Source organism: Podarcis filfolensis (assembly GCF_964270895.1).
Source record: "Podarcis filfolensis genome assembly, chromosome: 10".
Classification (NCBI taxonomy): domain Eukaryota; kingdom Metazoa; phylum Chordata; class Lepidosauria; order Squamata; family Lacertidae; genus Podarcis; species Podarcis filfolensis.
Genome location: NC_139612.1, coordinates 43,166,644 through 43,179,307, shown reverse-complemented (window position 1 = coordinate 43,179,307; position 12,664 = coordinate 43,166,644).

The following is a 12,664-nucleotide window of genomic DNA, read 5'->3' as shown; positions in this document are numbered from 1 at the left end:
AAAGAAAATGGGTTGTCCCTGCATCAGCACTAATCTACAGGTTTTTAAAAGTATACTGCCCCTCTCCATCCCCACCCCATACTCCCTTGCACATGTAAATCAACTAGTATCTCTCATACTTGCCAAAATCCAACACAATCCCAATTTGGGCACAGGTATTCCGGCAGTTTCTTACAACCCACTTCCTGCCACTGGGAATTCTTCTTCAAATTCCTTTAATAAAAATCTACATCATTCCTAAATACAGTCATCGTTAGGATAATCAGAGGCTAGTTGCACAGAGGAACTATTTTGTTCCAGGATGTTGTCAGAACAAACATGTATGCCTCATGAGTTTGCTTAAATCAAGCATGGCCGTATCCCTTCTTGTCCAAAAGAGCTGGCAGCCTATATTCATGATTGTACTCCGTATTGCCCACCTGCTCCCAAATGGGGCTTGTGTTGGTTTCATTCCATCACATCCATCAGATATATGCGCATGAAGCTACCTGAAAGATCGGGCCCTGAAGTTCCTGGCAACAATAGAAGAGGACCTCAACCCCTCAAGCTTGCATTTTGCATCCTCTCCCATAAGTGCTTCCCTACAATTACATATTGAACATACCAGGTCTGTCCAAGTGGAAAACGTCCACTCTACTTCTGGACGCTGCTCGAATATGAAGAAAGTAATTAGTGGGACACTAGCTTTGTCCCCCAAGGGCTTATTTCCAGTTTGTAGCCAAATAGGCTTCCAAGCCATAATTCTGTTCTTAATATTCCCTACACCCTCACCACTGGAAAAGTTGGTTAGGGTTATAACCGCCAGTTATAGATCCAGACATATAGCATCATTTTCATTATGGATGGGTTTCCATTTCTGGCACCCATCCACACAAACTTCAAACTAAACCACCACATTTTAAAAACTTTTATTTTAAATACTTTGAAGGCCCGCCCTTTCCAGCCTCTGAATGTTACCAAATTCCCTTTATTGTTGACAATAATGTGAATTAGTGTAGAGTACATCTTGACAAAATTAGAATATTCTCTATTAGCAAAGTCCAGTTAAAAACAACAAAGCAGTGCTATGAAGATGGAAGATCACTTCACACAACCAGACCAGCTTGGTGATAGACCAGTGAGCCAAGGAGGGGCATAGACAAAGGGCACCCCCATAAGCTTCAAATTAAATTGCCCTCCTCCATGATGAGTTGGTGGAGTGAGTGGATCCAGGTTCAGGTCTGCCCGTGGTAAAGCTTAATACCATACCCAGCTCACATGTCATGCCATCTGTGAAGCTGTGGGGTATGCAACGATTTGACCACATGTCAGACTGAGCTGGATCCATTTGGTCAGCAAGCCCATCATGCCAATTCAATCATCTGAGCTGGGCTCAAGATAAAATCTGTGTTATCAGTTATTCATAATTTAATTTATTTAACCTATCACAAGTGGTTGTAATGAATACCACAGTTAAGTTCTTGGAAGGTCCGACCTATTCCATACTGAGTTAACTGCATTTCTTTCATAAACACTGGTGTTTGTGTGTACACACACACACACCACATACTAAAAAGCTGAATAATATATATGTAGGTCTCACATAACTTCAGCAAAAAGCCTGAGTATGTATGGACACATCTCAAACATCAAAATCAATATATTTCAGCAAACATTTTTGACTCTTTTTAGTCACAATAAAGCATTTTATCAAAGCAGAAACAATGCAACATTTCCTGACATTGTTTTTAATGTTATGTATTCATGTTGTGCCATATATATCATCCGCTTATTTGATTGCGGTTATATGTAAATATAAGTGTACATATGTACAGGAGCTAATTACAGCAGCTATATTCAGGTTGGGGGAAGAGGGTAATTTTTTTATATGTACAGTATTTCCATATTAAGCAAAGGCATGGGGAAGGGGGAATTGACTTATGAGTTGTGGTTTTCCTTGGTCTGTGGTGTTTGAAGTTGTTTCAGTGGTTGCTTTTGCCAGTTTGGGAAGTTTATCTGGATGTTCTATGTGTGTGCTAAGAAAGGGACTCATGTTGGGGGAGGTTTGGGGGCTGGTGGCGGGTGGGGAGGAAAAGGGTGTTAATAGTTTCCTTAATTAGAACATGTATTGATAGCTAGAGATTACATGTTTGAGATTATATGTTTGAAACACCAGGCTACCCCTTTCCTTAGATTGTCTGTCTTTATTTTTTCCCCTCTCTCTCCTCTGAAAGCTGTCCCATGTTTCTCTCCCTTCCTTTTCCTGGGATGTTAGTAACATCCACCATTTTGATATGTGTGTCTTTCTCTGACATTGTTCAAGGGTCTTCTTCACCTACTTCTTCTGCAAGGAAAAGCCATTTTCTAACATTCCTCCTACACAGCAGGTTGTTATTCTGGATCTTTTACGTAAAACCCATGTCAGAGCCTCACTCCCCATGTTCAAATCTGACCATAACCCCACCTTACTGAAGTGTGTTCAGATCTCTTCTGAGGTTTTGTACCTCATTTTTTTGTTCAGACTACTCTGCTTCTTTGGCTGTCACCTCACCCCCTCCTGCTCTCTTGCTGTGCATGTGTGATTTTGGGCATCTAAAGATGGCATCTCTTTTCCAAGCAGAACCCTTTCATTGTGGGTAGTAAAGCTAGTGTGGTAGACTGAGTTGAGTGTTAGATTTGTACTTCACATCCTTACTCAGCCATGAAGCTTGCTAGATGGCCTACTCTTGGAGAGATGAAATTGGGATTATCCTAGATATGCCACCCTGCACTATTTGAAGGAAGGGCAGGATTTTAAATATTTAATTAAAATATAAATAATTGACAGATGTTGTTACCCAGCCACCCACATGCTAATAGGTACATTTCTGAAATCACCTGGTATTGCTCTTCAGCTAGTCAGGTAGCGGCAGAGCAGTGTACCATCTGTGATCTCCTTGGAAAAGTTCTTTTGACTCTAATAAACAGTTGGCATGATTTGACAATTGAGGCATGGACACAAAGTCTTTTCACCATGCTTTCTTTCATGAGGGTCCTCATAAATCCCATCAAATGCACTTTGTCAGCCTTCATTTCAACCATCTAACATTGTATTACCTTAAAATTGCCTTCTTATTACAAGAAATCTTGTTCATAAGTCTTTATATGGTTGGTTGCTCATCGTTATGTCCTCTCTAATTTTCTCAACACCCTTTTGTAAAAGTGCAAAATAAAATCAAAATCATATCTAGTATGCTTACCCTCCCCTGTTCCCTCTTGCTACTGCCCTTGTTGTCTAACATCAGCCCTTTTGAGACCCTGATCTTGTTATCCAAAAACACAAGGCGAGCCTGCTGGATCAGGCCAGTGGCCCAGCTAGTCCAGCATCTCACAGGGGCCAATGAGATGCCTATGGGAAGCCTGAAAGCAGGACTTGACCACAGCAGCCCTCTCCCCACCCTTGATTCCCAGTGTTTGGTATTCAGACACCTACTGCCTTCAACAGTGGAGGCAGAACCATGCCAGAATAATGAGCTCCTCCCACAAAGTGGCCAATGTTCACTCCCCTCTTCACTGAGCCAGCCTGACTCATATCTCCTTATCCCTGGTGAAGGAAACAGACCTTCTTTTATTTCCAAAGGCTCGGTGTCTGAGGGTTTGATTTCCATTTGGGAGGTACGGTTTATGCTGAGTACAACCTACCAGAATATTCTCTCGCACAAGCTCCATTGAGCACTCCTTGTGCTGGATTCCGCCCATTGTTTGTAGAGAGGTGCCTCCTCACCCCCCCTTCACTGCATTAAGGGATGTTCCTGCGTTACATAATCCTCACCTGCTCCTTTTATTTTGGTCATTTTCAAATGTTCTTAGCATCAAGTTCATGTGTTTTAGGCTACCAATAGTGGTGTGGAAAACAATGGCCTTAGAATGTTTTCCCTGAGAAAACAAAATAGAAAGAAAGGGCTCGTGGTAGTTGATGTTTTCTTCAGCAGCTGCAGGTTACCCAAGGACCTGCCCTCACCCTTCTGTCACATGCAGAATAAGGATATTAATGTTTTCTTTGGCTTTCTGAACTGTGTATTGGGGTGGGGATATGGGCGCATGCCAGCCTGACCATCTTTTAAAGTAAAGTGGGGTTCAGGGTAGCCTTTCAGCCCAACAATTTGCCTTTTCAGTTAAAAGCATCTGAATTTGAATTGTGCCTTTGTATTATTCTTACTGATTTGGAAATAACTTTGCTTAATAATATCTTCCCATGGAAAACTGGTAATTGAAATCTATTGGTTGACCAGTTCTCTAGCCAGTTAATTAGCTTTATTTGTACTGATTTTTACCATAATGTTATGTAATGCTTATTGTGTGCCTTTCATTTATGTAGCAATTTGCAGGTCAATCCAATCTGTTTGTTTTAGTAGCAGCATCTGAAACAATGATTTGCAATCTTCCTAGCTCAAGTTCAATTCTCCCTTTGTACAAGCCCCAATCGCAGGGTGCTGCCTAGGGGCAGGGGGAATCTTGCGCCCCTCCCTCTCTCTGGACCATAGAACCACTCTTGTGTGACCTAACTGTTCTACAACAAAGGCAAGGGCAACTGCCTTTATAGAGATCACGTCCCAGAATATATACAGGGTTGTGGAACAAGCCATGCCCTTTTATTGACTCTGTGACCCTTCCATCTAACCATATGAGCAAATGTGTAAGAACTGGACATGGGGAGTTCTGTTCTGGATAAAGAATGTGTAGAATATCATGAAGAGCCATGACTAAAGCCAGAGAGGATGCTGATGTTTCTCTCTACTAAGATATAAGCTCCACTTGCATTGTAGTTTGTGAGAGGGAAGCTGAGAGTATATATAAAGGTAAAGGTAAAGGTACCCCTGCCCGTACGGGCCAGTCGTGTCCGACTCTAGGGTTGTGCGCCCATCTCACTTAAGAGGCTGGGGGCCAGCGCTGTCCGAAGACACTTCCGGATCACGTGGCCAGCGTGACGAAGCTGCTCTGGCGAGCCAGCACCAGCGCAGCACATGGAAACGCCGTTTACCTTCCCGCTATAAAGCGGTACCTATTAATCTACTTGCACTTAGGGGTGCTTTCGAACTACTAGGTGGGCAGGAGCTGGGAGTATATATATATATAGTTTTATCTTAAAGGCAGGCATTAGTTTTTGTGATTTGCTGTAAGCAGAGAGCAAAAGTAAAGCCTTGTGGAATGAGTTATTATTTTGCCAAGTATAAAACTGTTTAAAGCTCTTGGTTGGGGGCTCAATGGGTGTGGCAAAGGACTTTTGCTCCCTCTGAAAGGTTGATTTTACAGCTCAAAAGTCCTGTGTGCATGTGGTGCACATTTGCCACCTGAATAAAGTGGACTGAGAGTAGCTTTACAGTGTACATATAGCTAGATTTGTAGACAGGAAGGACTAATGTGTGGCCTATTTTTCTGTGCAATTCATGATAGGCAGAAGAGATTAAGAACAGATTTGAAGGATTCCTTGCTAGCCAAACATCATTCCATAGAAGTAGGAGAATTTGCCCCTCTGCAACTTGGATTCTGTTATTCCCACAACCCACCAACTCCCTTATGTTCTTAGTGGATGGTGCTGTCAGATGTAGGGCAATGTGTTATTCAGTATGTGGACAGTATGTCACAGATGCCTCTGATTGTCACTGGTGACTGCCTATTGCTCTTATGTGCAACATTTCCCCTCCGTGCTGCTTCTGTTTCAGCTATCGACTGCATCATCATCCTTGTTAGTGTGCCAGCCTCTTTTGCTTCGCAGCCAAGGGCTGCACTGTCTGCAGCACAGCGCCTTGCTTTTCTGCCATGTCCTCCTTATTCACAGCCGGGTGCCAGGCGTCTTTCACTTGGTGCCAAGCTTCTTTCTGCCTTGCTACCAACTGCTGTGGTGCATACATCACTGAGTAACCTCTCATACATCTCAGAGGAAACATTGCTTGGAATGCCCTTTGGGTGACTCCTGAGACTATGGCAAACCCATCAACACCCTTTAATTAATTGTTCATACTCTGTTGGTTCAATTTGCACTATTATCATGGCCACCTTTACTCTTTAACAGGATGAAATTTAGACTTTGAGCCATAAGCTAAGTCTTGCTAGCTAGCAGATAACTGATTTGGATTTAGGCTAATGTGTTTCTTTGCTGAATAATGCAATTGCTAAAAGGCATATTACAGCCAGTACCTGACATCCTGTCTTGTTGCAAGACTCTGGCAGGGTCATTTGGGGAAAGTGGGAAGGTGCATTTACTGCAATCCTCTCATTTCCCAAAGCCAGTTTGTGGATTGATAGGAGAGCTGTATGGGTGGAGGTCAATCTTCAGCATGAAGCACTGCAGGGACCAATTTTCCCCCTTTATGCCTAAAAAGAAGCTTTCGGTGGGAATACACATATTGGGAAGGAAGCACCAGGAAAGGGTTGAACCTCCACCCTCCTGCAGCCATGATAAAATTCCTCCTTCCCATGGCTGCTTTAAGCCTAAGCAAGAAACACTTGAGAGGTTCAATCATAGGTCTTTGGTATTAAGATGCACCTTAGCCTAGAGATACAGATGAGAGTTGGGAAAAGGAAAGCATAAAGGAGGTATAAGAGGCATGGGAATGACAGGAGCAAAGTCTCCTTATAGTCCATAACATTTCACAGTCAAATATTTAGTTCCTAGTATAAATCATTGGCTTTGGATGCCTGACTCAATTACTGTGTTTATTCAAACAGGCAGGCAGGCACACACAAACCACTGTGAAATGTGTGTGCATGTTGTATGCATACTTTTAGCTAAGTCAGGGGAGCTCGGGTGGGGGGTAAAGGAGGCATAGCCTACAATACAACGTTAAGATAGTTTCCAGTCTGTGTTGTTCAGATGGGAGGCCGTGTAATCTGTGTTTGTAATGTGTTTGATGGTAGGACAGTTCTGAGATGTCATTGTTAGAGAGCAGAGCTTTGCAATATACCTCTCTGGTCTTTTGTGCATCAGAAAGTTGCTGTTCTGTCTCATGCTCTCTCATTTGGGGTGGGGTGGGGGCTTTTCCAATGATTAGGGGGCAAAAAACCCTGGATCCTATTCTAGTTATATAGCGATGCTAGCCCTGATTCCAGAAGCATCTTCTTCCAAAATCACTGATGAAGGAGGCACCATATTGTGGGAGACAGCAGTTCTGTTGTTCACAGCTTTCGAAAAGCACAGCTGGAAAGGGTGCAGCCAGCAAAGACGTTTTTAAGGGAAATCACGTAAAACATCCTCATTGGCAACATGTGTTTGCCTTGCTTACTGAAGTTTTGTTTAGAACTAGTACAGAATGGCTCCACCATCACTGCAGTAGACAGCTGATACAGTGCACAGTAAACAAGGGCATTCTATAAAATAAATAGTTGAAAACTAAATGCAAGAATGTCACGAGCTGTGGTAGTAAGTGAGCACATTTCTCACTGATGGTATTGCAGGTAATGTGCAGTCATTTCCTACACTGCTTGTGGAAATGCTGCAATAGAGACACTGCTAGAAATGTAGATCCCATATCACAAATGAGTAATGGCAACACACTTGCACTCCAGTTCTGCGCAGCACTCTGTGCATCCAGAAGCCTAACTACATATAATATTAACAGTATGATTTACAATCGCATTGCATGCTATTTTTTGAAAAAGAATACAGGTGCAGGGATGTGAGTGTCAATAAGATCAGAGTGCACAGGATGAGAAGGGTTAAGCTCTACTCAGATGCAATTTGCATGAAATTCCCCTCCCTGCCCAGCACAGCTACTTGCATTACATACCAAGCTCCCATTGGCATCAGTGGAGATTCTCCCTCCCCAATGGTAATTTCTGTGTTGTGGGGGGCATTTTATGGAGATTGTGCCAAGAGGAGGAAGGATCCTGATAACAGTTGTTTCCGCTGCACTTGATATTTAATTTTTAACAACACACAATGTGATTGCTAATCACATCATTAATGTAATGTGTAGTTAGGCCCCTAAAGCCACTGAATTTTGTAGGATTCAGCATGTCAAACTTGGTGTAGGACTGGACTGTGAATGTGCTTTAACAAACTGATCATCTGGAAAGCCCCCTCCCTTTTAAAAACTAACTAGGAAATTTCTAACAAAACTTTCCTAGTGGGAAAAAAGCACTTTGCCAACATTTGGCCACTAGTAAAAGAAAAGAAAAATCTCCAGACTGAAATGGAGCTTAATTGATAATTTAAACTGACTAAAATGAATGTTTTGTGTATGTGGAATGAATGGTGAGACCAAGTTAGAATGATTCATCTGAAACAAAAGAGATTCTGAAAATGAATGTAACTAAAAATGTAGATTTCCTTCTTTTGTCTGTATTATAGAGAGAGAACACAATTTACAATTGACAGAAATAACAATTTCAAGCAACATTTCCCAAAACAGCAAGGAACGTCAGCATGAACCGCATTACTGTATGATTCTAGGCTTGCTGCTGTTCAAAGACCCAATGCTCTTCTTCATCTTTTCTCTTTTATGGGTTTTCACAGCTTCCCTATCCTTATCCATAATGAATGGCTAAATCCACCAGGTTGTCTCATTCAAAATCTAATTTCTGTACATTTACTTCAGCTAGTGCTTCCTTACGGTGTGTGTGTGTGTGTGTGTGTGTGTGTGTGTGTGTGTGCTTGACTGACTGATTGATTGATTGATTGATTGATTGATTGATACATAGAATCACTATGATTGATTATATAGAGTACTGTTAATCAACCATGGATTGCTGAGAGTCCTGAATATTATATTGTGCTATTTACTTATATACAGTATTTCTTAGTCATCTTTTTATGTGGGTGGGTGTCATCTCATAATAGGGAATGGAGTGATAGTTGAAAGGATTGGAGGAAGCAGGAGCTATGCATATAGGTATTCACATAGTGACTTGTGTAAATCAGAGCCACATTCTCTTTGAATGCATTGTAACATATATTACAGCTCAGTCTTGCCCTTCTCTTCACCTCCATTGGTCTTTCTTCCAGTGTTTTCTGGAGCTAACATTACTGGGGAAGAGGGGGAAGACAGTTTTCTGAAGCCTATGCAAGTTACCGAGCACATCATATACATTCCAACACTTGGAATGTTGGTCATCTGAAACAGACTGTCAAGTGATGAGACATTTACCACACTTCTTAATCTGCTCAGAAATATTTAGAAACTGTAGTAATAAAATTAATCACTTGGCAGGATGTTTCAGTTGACTGGCATACCAAGCAATAAATATGTACCTGGTAAGTTACCAATTGGTCCATGAACATCTGTAGTCACTTATAGGGAGTATGGAATTCATACAGAACAAGATGAAGAGACAGATGAAAACAATATATTATTCCTTAATCTCCCATGTATGTAACCAGATGCATGCAAGTGGTGTTTGGGTGAACAAGACCCACACTGGAAACCAATTCACTCCAATTTAGGTGGGTAATTGTAAACTTTGGATCAAACAATGCATTTATCACAATCAACAACCTCCAAAGTGCCATAAACAGTTCCAAAATATGTCTGTCAAAGAGAATTGACAGTCAAGACTTCTGGTTAGAAGTCTTAGTTAGTTGATCTGTTGGTTATAGTATAGATAGTCTGTTTTCAGGTTTTAGATTTAAATCTGGTAGAGTTGAGAAATTTCTATGAAATTCTAGTATGAGAGATGGGAAATTGTGTTTGAAGTTTTAAAATAATTCACATTTGCCCAGATACCTTTGTCCATAATTCTTGGAGCTTCCTCCAATTGTTCCAGCTATTTTGCATTATGAAATCACACCCATTCACAGAGAAGGGTGACTCAGAAATCAGGAGAGAAATAAATGTTCCTCCCCAGTGAAATTCCATTGGCACTCTGTGCCATGTTCTTGTGGGTATCTCCAGCCACTGGGGAAAACCTGGATTTTCCCAGTCTTTTGGTTAGAGTCAATAAATCCCTCCTGTGTTGAATCTTGTCATCTCATATATTTATTTTTAATGTAAAGAGAACAAAGATGATGGCAGCAGGAGGATATGGGATGACTGGTAACCCTCGCTGCAAAAAGAAAACTTACAAATATTTAAAAAAATACCCTTGAAATATTTTGGGGAAAAATTGTGAATACTTTTTTATAGAAAAGCTAATTTTTATGTAGCATGAAAGTCACCAAAATAAAATGATCAAGAACAGAAGTTGTGGCGAGAAGTTTTGTTGATTGAGGGAAAAGGGGAGGTTGTGGGGAAAATGTTTGTGTGGAAGGGAGGGGAGTTGCAATGCATGATGGGGAGTGGGGTGGGGTTAATGGCAGTCATGAATGTTTATGTGTTGTTGAAACATGAAGCACCTTGAAGTAAAGGTCATCTCTTACTAGGGAAGGCAATTGTGGTACTTGTAGGACATCCCAGGCGGTGGCTTCCCAGACTGGCACTCAACAATATGTGTACAACCATGGCCTCTGCCAAACTGGGTGCATGAATACTGTACACCATTTTGAGGCACTTTGGGGCAAAAATTGTCTACAATTTGGGGAAATAATAGGCTGGGATTTGGCCAATGCACAGCATATCATGTTGCCACCTCGAGGGGAAATTTCCTGAGGGAATGCAAATGTTGTTCAGAGAACTTGCTCCCTGCCTGCCCCTGTGGGTTGCTGGCAGTTGTGCATGTCTGCTTCCTGTGGTTTGGGGCCAATGGGTGATGTGAGAAGGCTGGCTCCTCATTGGTGGCATTCCTTGGAGGTTGGCTGCTTGATTGGTCCACTGCTTTCTCCAAATTATTGTACCGTAATTTTCCTACCCCAGGAGCTCCCTGTCAACCACCTCTTCTCCCTGTCAAAGAGAGTTGAGAGATTTAAGGGGATAGGAAGCTGATAGTTTGTCTGCCTGACCCTGCCATGGAGATGGGTAAAAGGGAGAGGATATTTTCTTTAGGGTTGGGTGGGATTAAGGAGAGGGGGTAAATATATGGAAATGCAGGTGAAATTCTTTTAGGGAGTGGATCTCTTCAAGGGGAACAATATGGGTTGGGATCTGTATAGTAAGTTAACTGGTTGGCCTTGTGTAAAGTTGCTGTTGTGATGCAGCAGTATGTAGTGTCAAAGAAATTGTACTTAAGGGCTCAAATCCCACTTCTGCCTTGTATTGGGTGTGTGGCCTTGAACAAATTGATTGTCTCCAACTGGTCCAGCACTGTTTACAGCAGTGGCCTCCCAAATGCCTCTGCAAAATTTATAAGCAGGGCATGAAGGTAATGGCATTGTCTGTTCATTTCTTACACTTTGCATCCTGTTTCCCTTACCTGAATATGTGTTCCAGAAAGTTTTCTCCACCCTCAGTATCTTGATCATATAATCAATCTCATGTGTGACTTGACCTGTGGCTTGTGGTTTGGCTCAGTTTCTTGAGGAATTTGTTCTGCACATGGGGTTCCCAGATTTTCTCTGGATTGTTGATCTGTGTGGGCCTGATATCATTGTATTGCTTGGTGACTGGCAGGAGACTTGTATTATTATTATTATTTAGCATTACCTGACCAGAAGGTAAAATTAAAATTCTTTGGTTTTCCAAAAGCATTTTATGTGTTTTCTAATCAAACATAGATTTGCCAAGCTAAATGTTGTCCAATCACAAAAATAATAGCAGATTTGAATTCCTCCCACCCCAAAACTTATTTTCACCACTCTTCACTGAAGAAATTTGCAGAAATTAAGTTTCACCACTAAAATGACACGCCCAACTGGTGAAATGTGTAAAAGGCAAAGGGTCTGTTTTCTTTGCATGTAATGCATAAAAAGACCCACTGTTCTCTTCAACTCCTTAAACATGTGAACTCTCATTAGATATTTTGCAAATTCATATGCTGCACTTATCTTCTGTGGTTTAAATTTTGTTTTTTTTGTTATTTATTAAATTTATATACTCCCAGAGTCCTTAACATGACCACAGCTTGTAACACAATACATAATACAGACACCATCAAGGCTATACAGTTTTGGGTTGTGAAAACATTAACATTAAAATTCTACAACCCTGTAACCATTCCATTTTTCCCTTTAAAAACAAATAAACATCTGAGGAACAATCTGGGAGAGCTGCTTACACGTCTCCCATTCACTTCAGTGGAGTTTGTGCAGGAGGAGAACTTTACTGGAGTGTTGTGCCCCAGTTTTGTTTTTGATGTACAACTAGACTTTTAGTTGCATCTGTTTTGGTGTTTACCATCTTGCAAGTATTCCATTAGCAGAAGCATATTTTGAAGCACCAACTAGCACTTGTTGTGTGGCTTTTGTATTGTGCATCCCTGAGGTTTTTCTGTGTACATATGTTCCCTTGCCCTCTTTACACCTAGCCCTCAAAGTAATCCCATAATTTCTGGCGTCCCTCTTGATCTGTCTGATTCCAGAAATAATTTTGATCTTCATATCCACATGGACCACTGGCCAAGATCTTAATATTGAATCACAGGAAGCAAATCTATTCATCCACTCTGCATATACTGCCCAGGCTTTAGTGGTACAGCAAAAATTGGTTGGTAGTTTACTGAAACAGGTTGTCTTATTACTTCAAAGTAAAACTGGAAATGTGGTAAAACTTCCCCCTTCCATCCATTCTTTAATCAGGTGCAGGGCAGATGATAGGTTCTACTTTACAGAGCACAGCCTTCTATATGAAGGTATCTTTTGTTTGAACGTCTGTCTGGCCCATGTCCATTTTAAAGAGAA